The sequence below is a fragment of the Ochotona curzoniae genome, unplaced genomic scaffold (genome assembly GCF_017591425.1).
Source record: "Ochotona curzoniae isolate NIBS_2020 unplaced genomic scaffold, NIBS_Ocur_1.0 contig_3190, whole genome shotgun sequence".
NCBI classification, from domain to species: domain Eukaryota; kingdom Metazoa; phylum Chordata; class Mammalia; order Lagomorpha; family Ochotonidae; genus Ochotona; species Ochotona curzoniae.
The window spans coordinates 20669128-20682797 of record NW_024465751.1 but is presented as its reverse complement, the minus strand read 5'-3'; the positions used below and the strand labels follow the sequence as shown (position 1 = coordinate 20682797).

Genomic DNA, 13670 nt, shown 5'->3' with positions numbered 1-13670 from the left:
CTGCAAAGTATTTCATTGTTCTGCCATGAGATTCTCTTACTCAGCTAGAGAATCTGTGACCCCGTAGGCCATTATAGGGTCAGCAGAATCAGGTGGTCTGGCACTGCAAAGGCAGCTACATGAAGGCCTTAAAATTCTACATACCTATTGCAGGCTAGTTGCAAAGTTGATACTTTTGTATGGCTTGGGAATGATGTTATAAATATCCATACAGCCCTTGGTTAGAAAAAGGTTTCATAAACCTGCAATAGCATTTTTCCCAGGAGGAAATACTCTTTAATCCAAGAAGACTCATATTAATACAGTACAATATGGTTTTAATTTTCTGATTTAGCTTATTAGCAACTTTAGATTTATAAATCACTTTGTTACTAAATCTCATACATGTCTGTTTCAGTTTTTCTATCCATAAGCTTATCAGCAAGAAGAAATTTTGTTTCATTTGTGCAGTTTTCTTCCTATAAGCTTGTGGAAGTACGCCACCTAGAGTTTTAAGATACTCAAAATTGCAGACTGGTCGATTTAAACTACAAACGAGACATTTTAATCAAAATCTTGCCTAATTATACATGTGTTGAAATTTTGTCGTGAATTCTTTGTTTTACATTGCCTTGTGTATCTATAAATATCTATGTATATTCATATATTGCTTCAGATTTAGCAGCTAAACAAATATGTTTGCATGAGCTAGAAGGCAAATTAAGAAATCTAGAAACTGATGCAGTGACAGAAGGCCCGATTTTCATGTTACTACCAATTAAACTACTTGTAGAAATAGTTGGAAGATTTAATGTCTGTATTAGTGTATGTTTTATACATATACTGTGATTTAACCTTGGTATGTTGCAATGATTTTTTTTTTTTACAGATTTACTTACCTTTTATTGCAAAGTCAGATATGCAGAGAGGAAGAGAGACAGAGGAAGAACCAAAGCTAGGAGCACAGAGCCTCTTTCTGGGCTCTCACATGGGTGCAGGGTCCCAAGGCTTTGGGCCGTCCTCGACTGATTTCCCAGGCCACAAGCAGGGAGCTGGATGGGAAGTGGAGCTGCTGGTATTAGAACTGGTGCCCATATGGTATCGCAGCGGGTGCAAGGCAAGGACTTTAGCTGCTAGGTTACTGTGCTGGGCCCAAGATAACTTTTTTTTTTTTGAAAGAGAATGTTGAAACCAATAGACTTCAAAGCAATGTTAAAAAGCATTCACAAAGTTACTGTGATGAGCCAAGATTTCACAATGATCAGTGTGAGACTTTTGGGATTTTAAACCAAAACCGTTTACACAGGTCTGTCTTACACAGCTTCTGTCTGATCTGTGCTTTAAAATGTTCTCTCCTGTTTGTTATCTGTTGATGCATAATAATCAGAATTTTTTTACATTAGGGTATTCACATTTTGAGGAATTGTGAGCAAATTATATTTAAAATGGCCCACAAAAGATAAGATTATCTAAAAATATATTGTGATTTATTAGTGCCTGTATTTGTGATTTCTACCAAATAAAAAAATTTGTGATAAATAAGGTTCTTCGGTTTTCTTTCCCTTAAAATAACTAACAGACCTCAATGTTTATTAACATTTGTTGATTTCACATTTTTCTTCCTGGCAATAAATTATGATGAATGTTATTCAGCTGCTGAACTTTAATACTTAAGTTATCTGACTATTAATTTGGTTAATAAAGTTTGGATGCTGTTTATGTTTTGTTGAGTATTGTAAATTTTATTTACGGTTCAAGCAAAACCCCTTGGGCACAGTTATGTATTGGGGAAATTCAGAGTGAGAGATACACAGAATTTCTCACTCTAGTAAGAAGAACCAGACAGAAATGTTACTCATTGGGTAGCTATTAACATCAGTGTTTAAACAATGAAAAGAAATTGTTCCTTAGCTATGATATACCCATATACTTTGTGTATTACATAGCTTCAAGACTTTAAATACACTGCGTAGAACATGTTTAAGTTTCCGTGAGTTCTGTTATTTGTCAATGTAGGGTTTCCTGCTTGGCAGTCTCTTCTATTTATGATGGCATCTGTTACTGCATTTGCACTGAAACTTGTCTTTTGGCCAGTTGAAGAGAGAAGGGAAAAAGAAAGCAAAGTAGACTTGACTTTTTGGCAGTGAAGCAGTAGCCTCTTGTTACTTGCATCCATATATTCCAGGAATGCCGAAGGCAACTGTAGTTGTGTGCTGTAGTTGCACTCTATATGACTGACTACAGTTGCAGAGTATAGACTTGTATAATATTAAAACCCATGAGCTGGTGTATGGCTGGGCAGGTAAAGGCACTGCCTGTAATGCTGACGTTTAATATGGGCACTGGTTATTGTTCCAGCTGCTCCACTTCTAATCCAGCTCTGTGCTAATGACGTGGGAAAGCAGTGAAGGATGACACAAGTGCCTGAGACCCCATCACTCACACCGGAGATGAGGAGGAAGCCTCTGATTCCTGGGCTCAGTCTTGGCTCATCCCGGCTGCTGTGACCATTTGAGTGTGAGCCAGTGCATAGATCTATCTTTGCCTCTCCCTCTCTGAAACTGCATTTTAAATAGATAAATAAGTTTTAAAAGTAATACTCAACCCCAAATTTAAAGAGTAGGGTAATCCTGATTTGGCACTGTTTCCATGAAATTTTTAGGAAATTTTTATTTAGTTTTATTTTTGATAATGTTTACATAGTTGAGAAGGACAGATGCACATGTGAGCCACTGGTTAAGGCAGGAAGGGGTCGAGGAATGGAGGAACATGGATGAGACAATTGTTTGTGTTTTTAATGGGAGTTTATCCTGTTTAGACTAATGCTTCTTTTGGTTTTTTAGATTTATTTTTGTTGAAAGGACAGATTTACAGACAGAAGGAGCTACAGAAAGATCTTCCATCTACTGGTTCACTCCCCAAATGGGCACAAAGGCTGGAGCTGAGCTGATCAGTAGCCAGGAGCTTTTTTCAGGTCTCTCATGTGTGTGCAGGATCCCAAGGCATTGGGCCATCCTCTGCTGTTTTCCCAAGCCACGAAGGCGAACTGGTTGTGAACTGGAGCAGCCAGGACATGAAACAGCCCCTGGGCACTTGAATTTGGAGGATTAGCCAGTCGAGCCAAAGTGCCAGCCCCTTGTTTTGTTTCAATAATTTTTAAAGTCAGTATTATCTATACTTTTATTTTCCTAGAGCAAGTGAAAATTAATCAGTTACTTTTTAAAAGAAATTTATTTTGGGCCCTGCACAATGGCTCAGTAACTAAATCCTTCCCTTGCAAGAGCAGGTATCTCATATGGACATAACTTGTGTCCTGGCTCCACTTCCGATCCATCTCCCTGTTTGTGACCTGGGAAAGCAGTAGAGGATGGCCCAAAGCCTTGGGACCTGCACCCACGTGAAAGACTTTTTTCTGTTTGGCTGTGATGGACTTGGTACATGGAGCCAGTAATCATACAGGTGGACTACTGACTGATGGTCAGTAGCCAAAGTTTATTAACATCAGACTTTTAAAGACAGAGTAACATAGACAAGAAGAAAGGTTTGAGGAAGTGATTGAATTGTTAACAGCAGGAGGGGGTTTACTAGTAAACAATTTGAAAAGGCACTCACTGGATTGCATCTGGCTATGGCTCTACACTGGCAAGGCTCACCAGCATCCTCTCAATCAATTGTCTTTCTACTTAGATCTGGAAGATGCTCATGGCCCCTGGCTTTGAATCAGCTCAGCACAAGCTGTTGCTGGCATTTGGGGAGTGAACTTGCAGATGGTAGATGCTTGTCCTATTTTCTCTGTAAATCTGATCTGCCTTTCCAATAAAAATAAATAAATCTTTATATAAAGACCATGCTGTTTCAGGGTTGGAAGGCATTTGGTTATCCTCCTCCACTTTCCCAGGGCGTAAGCAGGCAACTGGATGGGAATTGGAGCAGCCAGTTCATGAACCAGTGCCCTTAAGGCAAGCTGGCACTTTCGGCTGGAGGATTAGCCAATTGAGTCACTGGGCCAGGTGCCTTGTTTTAATAGGGAAAAAAAGTCAATAGTGTTATCTAGGCTTTCATTTTCTTAGAGCAAGTGAGAATTAAATGGTAAATTACTTTTCAAAAAGTTCTGTTGTGAGTCTAATAAGCTTATACACCTACTGTGTAAGTCTGTAAAATTTAATTTTCACAATTACTATCTTCAGACATCCACAGGAGTACCTTTTAATTAAAGACATAGAAGCAGTTCATTGTTAATGAAATAATATTGACAAACTATATGCATTGCCTTTGTGCTTTTGTAGATTTTGTCCATTATAATTAATGTGTTTTTCAACTCTGGATACCTTGAAGTCACAGTTATTACTATAAGAATATTGTACATGCCTCAATCATATTGCATGACTGTACTCTAGTCTCCAGAGGATTATAAAATGAATACAGTGGTGGGGCTACTAATAAAAACCAGAATGCAGTGTGGAGACAAAAATCCAATACTTAGTTCTTGATTGCTTGAGTTAAAATGTTTGCCTGATGAACATCTTCAGATAAAACAGGCCTGGAGGTTGGAGGGATCCAAAAGACTTAAGGGAAGCCTGGAGACTTTATTCTGTTGTAGAGAAATAATATTAGATACAATGTTGGAACTCAAAATGGAGAGCAGCTGTGTATCTGTCACAAAGGAGGAGAAATCAAACACCTGTGAGAAGTACTTTGCTCACTGTGGAGAATTCTAAGAAGTAAGTATGGAGAAGGGTGGAAAGCACAATTTTAATATAATAGATATTCACACTTTTCTAGTAGTTTATAATTTGTAAGAGATTTCTATATAATTCTCATGTAACCTAAACACATGTATTGCGTTATGTTTCATACTCTTATTTTAAAAATAAGAAGTAAAAAAAAAATGGGGAATTGTTTTTTAAGAGTGTAAGTGAAGATTAATTTCAGCTTTTATGATCTATAAAGAAAAGTAAAATTAAGGGGGAGTGGAGAGCAGGGACAAACAAGAGTGTAGCAATTTTTTTTTTTTGTATTTTGCTAACTTAGTGAAACGTGTCTTCGAAAGTAAAAACAGGTGTTTTATTTAGAAAACATATCTTCTGTAGAGGTGAAATCTGATTTAAATGTATTTCATTTTATAAAATGCATCAAATATTTTACTTTTCTTAAATTATTTCTGCCTTTAAAAAAACTATTCATATAGTCATTTTTTTCAGTTGCTTATGTGTCACTTCAATAAAAAAATTTTGATGTGAAATCAGAAGGGGTATCATAATCATTAGTAGTTTATAACTGGTTTTATTTCTATAAGGTGAACCAATGTCATGTATTTCACAATATAGATTCAAGAGCCTGGTGGTAGTCTCCCCTCCCCCTGAGTCCCACCAGCATCCCCAACCCAACCCTCTCCTCACTTTTTTTTCTTTTTTTTAAAAATTAAACGCATACTGTCATTTTACTTTACAATTACAGATTTGCTCACTAGATGAAGATTTCAATATATAACAAGTAGAAAAAGCCTGCTAGTCCTCAAGAATCTAAACAAAAGCTGTAAATAATAATCATATCAAAATGTCAATCATATAGATTACTCATTTAGGCACTCTGCATTACCACAGGTCAGGGAAAGCGTAATTGTCATTTTGTTTTTTTCCCAAAGTATAATGCATTTAGTATAAGTTTTTGAGAATGATGCTTGAAAAATGATTTTAGAAAGTTTAATATTGCTGAAATGGTTTTATATGAAATGGCATCCATCTTTCACACGGAAATCACCAACAATGAAGAATTTGGAGAAAATTTTAAGAAGTTGCTTGGAAGACTAAGTGGTTATTAGTATATGTAAAAAACATACATGAAAAATATTTCCCTCAAATATGATTGAAAATACCGTAATTGGATTGTTTTTAAGGTTCTGCTCATTGAATTCAGCACTGGCTGGAGTTTTAAACTCAGGAGGAATGTGTAAATTGATTTTACTTATAGAACTTAAGTTCCATTTAGCATTCCTCTTTTGTATTCTGAAACATAATATTTGATTTGGGAATTTGAAAAAAAAAAGCTCATTTCAAATATATAATTTTTTGTGTTAAAACTCTAAATTTCAAGATTTCAGAAATATTTAAGAGGCAGAATGAGGGCAGGGTGGCTCTGAAGGAAGGCAGAGAGGGAGAGGAAGTAGAAGAAAGAGTAAGAGGAAGGAAGGCTGATTGGCACACACTTACCTCCGCTAGGCCATTCCCCAAATGTCTACAACGGCTGGGGACTGGGCCAGGCCAAAAATTTCAAACCTGGAACTCAATTCAAATCTCCTTAAAGGGTGACAGATACTGTTTGGGCTTCGGCCAATGTCACTCAGATTCTGCATTAGCTGGAATGTGAAGCTGAGAACTGGAGTTGGATATGAAACCCAGGACATGCAATGTGGGATGCGGAAAGTGCTGTTTACAGAAAATTATGTAAAACATTTTGAACAATCCATTCAATAGATGCAAACACATATTATGGGAAAAAACGTCTATTTTGGCGTTGATGCTCAGATTTGAAAGAAACTTCACAAGAGGTCTATTTAAGTGACCTGCAGGATACTCTCCAGTAGGTTAGATTGAAGAGAAGTTGGGAAACAAGGAACACTAAATATGGCATATCTTCACTGATAGTATATTGTAAGCTTAATTTCATTGTTTCTAGCTTTTGGTCTAACATTTAAAACATCACTGTGGCTCCAACTGTTGAATCTGGGTAAACAAAATTATTAGCATTGCAGCAAATTTCAGAAATGAAATATTTGAAAAATAGCAAGCTGGTCAGGGAAAGAAAAAAGAATCAAATGCTTCAGCAGAACCTGCTTTCTGAAGATAAAGTCAAAATATGAGCATATAAAATGTTAGTGCCTGTTAGTAAGTTTCCAGAAAACAAGTGAAGAGTTGGGCTTTAAGAGTGGGAGTAATAGTGATTTTTACCCTCCCCCCCCCCATTTATAGACTGTCTTACTGTTTCAGGACCATTTCTTTTTGCATTAAAATTCAGGAAGACCAATTTAAAATAACAAATTACATCAAAGGAAATCTGGAATATATAAACATCTCTTAGGATAGATTGTTCTGCCACAGGTAGTATGGTGCATATAGGAAATATTTTATACCACAAAATGTTAATTTAATGATATTAAATTCCAGTGAGCAGACATTGCCATATTTGGAAGGGAATTAGAGTATCTGGAAGGAAATTCGACCATCCCTCCATCCTCTGGACTAAGGTAAGCAGCGGAATCTGGTTTATACCTGTAGTGAAAAGATGATCAGCTTGGATTACCAGTTGTCACTGATGATGTTCCAGTTTGTAAAGCACTAAGTACATCTCTAATTTGCTGAGTTAGTAGGATTTTTGAGCTTCATTTTAATTCAGCTAAATCTTGGATCTTCACTCTCGATTTTGCATCATGAAAGGTCAGGGTTTGCTGTTCTGCCATGTGATGGTCTGACAGGTTTTCACTTAATACGATTTAGTTAGAAGAATATGTAGCATTGTGGCTGGTTTGAATTGCATGAAATTAGATAGTAGAAGCCAACTCAGGCCACACATTCTTAAGACCTAAATGCTGAACCTGCAGAGTGCATATCGCTGTTTTGGATGCTGCCAAATAGGAGTCACCCAGGCTATGTGCAGCAGACGGGTGTGGTCTAAAAATGACTTGAACTTTCCAAATTTCCTGGCTGTTTTCCTCTTTGGACAACTCCAAAGCAGTTTCCTTCATCATTGAAGCCAACTCTACATAGTCTTTCTTTTTTGATTAAGGGAGAGAAATTGGGAAGAAAAAGGCCATGGCTGAACCCACAGCTTAATTTCCAAGTCTGTGTGGAACTTCAATGAACAAAATAACAGTATCTATCAAAAACTAAATTAGGGAAGTGTACTAAATTTATCCATCTGTCTTAATCTTTAGATTTAATTCTTCCTTAAATTTTACTTCTACATGAACTGACTAGATTTTATCCTAGCTTTACTTTAAACAGCAGGATAAGTAGTAATGTTTTCCTACAAAATTGTAGTCTCTTACTTCTTAGGCTGTTGACCAGCGCTGTTAGATCATGTTTCTATTGATAGAACTCAACGTTACGTCTTAATTCTCCACCACTGTTTTACTTACATCAAATACAGGGCAAGAAATCTATTACCTAGCTAGAGTAACATGAACATTTTTCTGACATGAAATTTTGATGTGGCACGCTCAATTATATTGTTTTAATTTTTCAAATTTGCCAATAATTCTATCTAAATTATAGACCCTTAATGGTGTTTAAAGTAATTATTTAGTGTCTATATCTAGCAAAATCATCTAGCCTTACTCTGCAAAATATATGGAATTTATCTATGCTCAGGTTCATAGTTGTTTTCACATCTATGGTAACTTCTGATTATAAAAACTCAAAAAACTAGATCATACTTCTCAAGGGGCAGGTATCTCCTCAACTTTGACTTTCTGATATTAATTCCCCTCTAGCTCTTCTAATCTTTAGTCTTGCTTAATTATAGGGATCATTATTTTTGTTGACTGAATTTAGTTTCGTTCGTGAAATTACAGTCAGTAGGAATTTATATATGTATACATATTTGGCATATATTTGAATATTAACGGTCATTATAACCAAAATGTTATTCCAACTTCAAATAACTAGGCTTTTTAATGAGAACTTTGTGCAGAACTCTTCCTTTTGAAATGTTTTTTTATGTACAGTACTGTTTTATTGATCTAAAAAAGTCAGACTCCCAACAGTAAAGAACATTTGAAAGAAACACTGATGCAAAAGACAAACACCTTGAATATATCAGAGATCCCTGACATTTTTTCTTCCTTATAGCAACGCTTGATTTGTTAGAAGTCACTTACTACGTGTTTTTTCATGTACATGTTCATTCTTTTTAAAAGACTACATTCTAAAATATTCTTTTTCTTTCTGTCTTTCTTGAAATTTGAAATTACTTTTTTTTTTTTTGGTGGACATGTGAAGACAGATTATCCATGTGGGTTCAGGTCAACTACATGTAATTACTAAATTAGATTAAACCCTCCGTTGTAGCAAAGAAGCAGGGTAAGCAAGAGTAGGGAACTGTAGACTGTGTGCTAGAGATCCACAAGAAATAGCACAGAAATAAGACAGAAAATATACCGCAGTGTGGGAAGCAGGAAAGCTGAGTTGATCACTAAAGGAAGATGGACATCTGGATGTATATTTTTGGATAGTAGATACCCAAAGCTGTATTTTGAACACATTTAAAAATACTGGATAAAATAAAGCATACTGTATATTGATTAAATGGTGGGTTGAAAATGCTCCCAAATAAAGAAAGCCAGGAACCACAGGATAAATGACAAATCCAATGTTTGTGTAAGGATTTCACCTGAATTCTGTATTACTAGATTTCCATTTTGGCAGGTTCTGGTCTATGAAGGATAGTAAATTAAGATTCAATATTCACCTACAGTAGGAAACACAATAGAATATCCATGTACAAATCTGAGATGTGTGAAAGTAAAACAAAAATCAAAGGAACTTTCAATGCTAGGTAATTGTATATATGCATATACACACAAGTTGGCCCTCTGTGGGTCTGGAAGAAGTCTCAAGGGTTTATCTTAGAATGTTGCTGTATGCACAGATGACTGTCAGAAACAAAACAAAAAAAACAACAGCCAGGGGTGTGCAGGCCCAACAAAGAGCCGAGAATTTCATCCAAGTTTCTCACCTGGACGATCCATTACCTGCCTGTTCACCGGGTGCTGTGGCAGGAAACCAGGTGCATTGGAGCAAAAGGGGCTCAAACTGGTCCTGAATTGTAAGATCCTGGTCTTGCCAGCAGAAACTTAAATTGCTGTGCCAGAACCCTGGCTGCTATGACTGCCTATTAAAAAAAAAATTCTGCTAAGATACAATTGATTAAAAAAAATTCTGTTAAAAAACAGATAAAAAAAAAAACATTCTTCCTTTTTACAGTTTGTTATGTTGGGACATATGTGTGCACCCATGAAACTGTCCCTACAGCGGAGGAAATAGACATTCTTCCGCTCCAGATTCTACCCACATTTCTTAGCTTTTTGTTGTTGTGGTGAATGTATTAAATCTGTCACAATACTATAAGCTATAGGCTCGATTGTAAAGCATATCCTTAGAACATGTTCAATTTGTTAAAGTGAAATTTCAGTCTTTGATAACTCCCTATTTCTCCATCACCAGAAACCTGTGAAACCTCTGCTAATCACCATCCTACCCTCTGCTTCTGAAAGTTGAAATATTTTAGGAATCTCATGAGCGAAATCATGCAGCAGTTCTGTGACTACTTGTTTTACTTAGCACAGAGTCCTCATGGTTAATCCATATAATTTCATTTGGCAAGAGACTTCTTTTTAAAGAGTGAGTAATTGTGTGTGTGTGTGTGTGTGTGTGTGTGTGTGTGTGTGTGTATGAATACAAAGAAAATATAATACTGTGATATACTTGTGTGTACATATATCCACTGATATATCAGTGTACATTTGGGTTATTTCCATATCTTGGCTGGCATAAATACCCCTGTAGTAAACATGGAAAGGCAGATAATTGTTTCATATGTTCACTGTAATTCTTTTATACATAAATATTCAGAGGTAGAATCACTGGCTTATATGAAAGTTTTATTTTTCATTTCTTAAAGTATTTCAGTTCTGTTTTTCTTAACAGTTCTACAGTTTTATATTCCCATCAGCAGTGTTCTTAATATCCTTGACAACAGTTGTTTTATATATAAAACCTCCTAACATATAAAATGATAACGCATTGTGATTTTCGCTTGCATTGCCCTGGTATTGGTGGTGCTGAAATACCTTTTCGTGTAACTACTGGATATGGACTATAGTTTTTGTTTTGTTTTGTTTTCTGATAATGCCTGTCTAATATTGGTCTCAGGACAATTCTGGTCCCATAATGTGAGTTGAAAAGTGTTCCTTCCTCTTAAGAAGAGTCATTGTTGATTCTTTAAATGTTTGGTAGAATTTACCTGCACACACATACGCTCCGAGACTTGCCTTCTTTGGGAGTTTTTGATAGAGTCAATTTCTGTACTCATTATTGATTTGCTAAGGTTTTGCACTTATTTGTCATTGTTGTTGTTTCTAAGAATTAATGAATTTAGATTCTTAAATATTTTTGTCAATGATCATCCACAGATTGTTTTCTCCTTGGAATTGGTTGAATTACCTGTGCTGTATTTCTGACCTTACTTACATCTTTTTTTCGTTCAGATAATACAGTGAAGCATTGTTAATTTTTTGTGTTTTTGAAAGAGCACCTCTTATGTTGAATTTATATTTTGCTTATTCTCTAAACTTCTTGTCAAAATTAATCTTTTTCCATTATTTGAGGTGTAAAGATAGCTGGTTTTTAATTTTCTTTCTTTTGTAATGTGAAAGTTTATCACTATATACTTCACTTTGTAGTACTTTTTCCTGCGTGCCCTATGTTGTGGGAGATTGTATCTCTTCATTTGGCTACAAATATTTTCAAATTTGTTTGATTTCTTCTTTTACCAACTGTTCGCTATGGAGTTTGTTGTTTATCTATACATATGCACAAGTTTTTCCTTTTTTCTTTTTTAACTGCTGTTGGTTTCTAATCTCAGTCCTTTCTGGCTAGTAAAAATATACTTGATATGACTCTTAATTTTTTTTTAAGATTGATTTATTTTTATTACAAAGTCAGATATACAGAGAGGAGGAGAGACAGAGAGGAAGATCTTCCGTCCACTGATTCACTCCCCAAGTGAGTGCAACGGCCGGTGCTGTGCCGGCCCGAAGCCAGGAACCAGGAACCTCTTCCGGGTCTCTCACGTGGGTGCAGGGTCCCAAGGCTTTGGGCCGTCCTCGACTGCTTTCCCAGGCCACAAGCAGGGAGCTGGATGGGAAGTGGAGCTGCCGGGATTAGAACCGGTGCCCATATGGGATCCTGGCGCACTTAAGGTGAGGACTTTAGCTGCTAGGCCACGCTGCCGGGCCCAACTCTTAAAATTTTTTTATGCAGACCTATTTCTTGACATAATGTGATTTATCAAGAAAAGTGTTCCAGGTGTGCCTAATTTTGTTACTGTTTACTGAAGCATTATCCATGTCTGTTGCATTCATGTGTCAGTTCGCTAATTGGTTTTCTTTCTATATTTTTTAATTACTTATGAAAGTGGGGGAGTCAATTTCTAAAAAAAAATATATTGAGGTACTCTGATATCAGGTGTATGTGTAATTGTTGTGTAATCCTGATCAACTGACCCCTTTATCATAAAAGTTATTTTTTTTATCTCTTGTAACATTTTTGACTTGATAGTCCGTTTTGACTAGTTTTAGTATAGCCACTCCAAATTTCCTTTATCATTTGCACGAATTATCTTTTCCCATCTTTCACTTTCAACCTATGTGTGTCCTTAAACTTAATGTGAGTCTCTTGTAGACAGCATAGAACTGAATAAACTTTTAAAAATCTATGTGAGGGGACAGTGTTGTGGCAGAGCTGATAAAGCCATCGGGGGAGTGAGCCAGTGGATGGAAGATCTCTCTCACATTGTATGTGTCTCTGTGTGTAATTAAAAATCCATGTGGCCATGTTAGTCATGTGTTGGAAGTTTTATATACTTATGTTTAATGTAGCTATTGAAAGAAAAAGGTTTATTATTACCATTTAAAAAACATTTTCTCTTTATTAGTTCTTTTCATCTCTTCCCATCTTCTTTTGTATTCCAGTGAGTTTTTGCTTTATTTGCTTTGATTCCTTGCAGTTATCTTGAGCCTTAAGCCAAGCATCATATAATTAATTGCATGTGGAAATTACTGTTTGCTTTTGACTATGGTATTGGTATGCCATTTTTGTCTTCATTGTGAATCCATTAGAGCATTTTCGGATAATAGTTATTCTTAATTCCTTTGTCTTTTAACTTTTACATTAAGAGTAACAGTAATTTATTTATCACCCTCACAATATTCTGCGTTTGGCTGTATGTTTATAAAGCTGGAGTATTATGCTTTTTGATGTTTTTAGGTTGCTTTCTGGTGTCTTCATTTCAAATGCAACAAGTCCTACGCACACGTCTTGTAATCCAAATCTAGTGGCGATAAAGTCCCTCTGAACATCTGAATTTCCCCTTCATCTCTGAGGGTTGATTTGGATGGCCAAGCTGCTCTGAGTACTTTCGATGTGGGACCACTGCAGTCTCTCTTGGACGATTCTTCTGAGAAATCTGCCAATAGTTTCATAGAAGTTCCCTGACAGATGCTGGGCTGCCTTGGAAATTCTTCATCTTTTGTCAATTTGGTCATAATATGTCTTAGTATGTATTTCCAGAGTATTTTTTTTTTCTCTGAACTTCATGAATTGAGATGTCCAGTTTTCTCCTAACACTGATGAGATTTCTGCCATTCTTTTTTTTTTTTTTTAAGATGTATTCATTTTTATTGCAAAGTCGTATAAAGAGGAGTAGAGACAGAGAGGTAGATCTTCTGTCCTAAGTGACCTCAATAGCCAGAGCTGTGTCAATCTGAAGCCAAGCCTCCTTCGGGCCTCCCACGTGGGTGCAAGGTCCCAAGGCTTTGGGCCATCCTTGACTGCTTTTCACAGACCACAGGCTGGATGGGAAGTGGGGCCACTGGGACTAGAACCTGAACCTACATGGCATCCTGGAGCACTCAA

At 36.3% G+C, this 13670-nt stretch overlaps 1 long non-coding RNA gene across 1 annotated transcript; it reads left to right on the top strand.

Annotated features, from left to right (window-relative positions):
- The first annotated feature begins 6519 nt into the window (after positions 1–6519).
- On the top strand, positions 6520–13444 carry LOC121155976. The gene is made up of 3 exons (XR_005883776.1): positions 6520–7222; positions 10200–10376; positions 13023–13444. It is a non-coding gene; the product is annotated as an uncharacterized LOC121155976 (long non-coding RNA).
- The last annotated feature ends 226 nt before the right edge of the window (positions 13445–13670 follow it).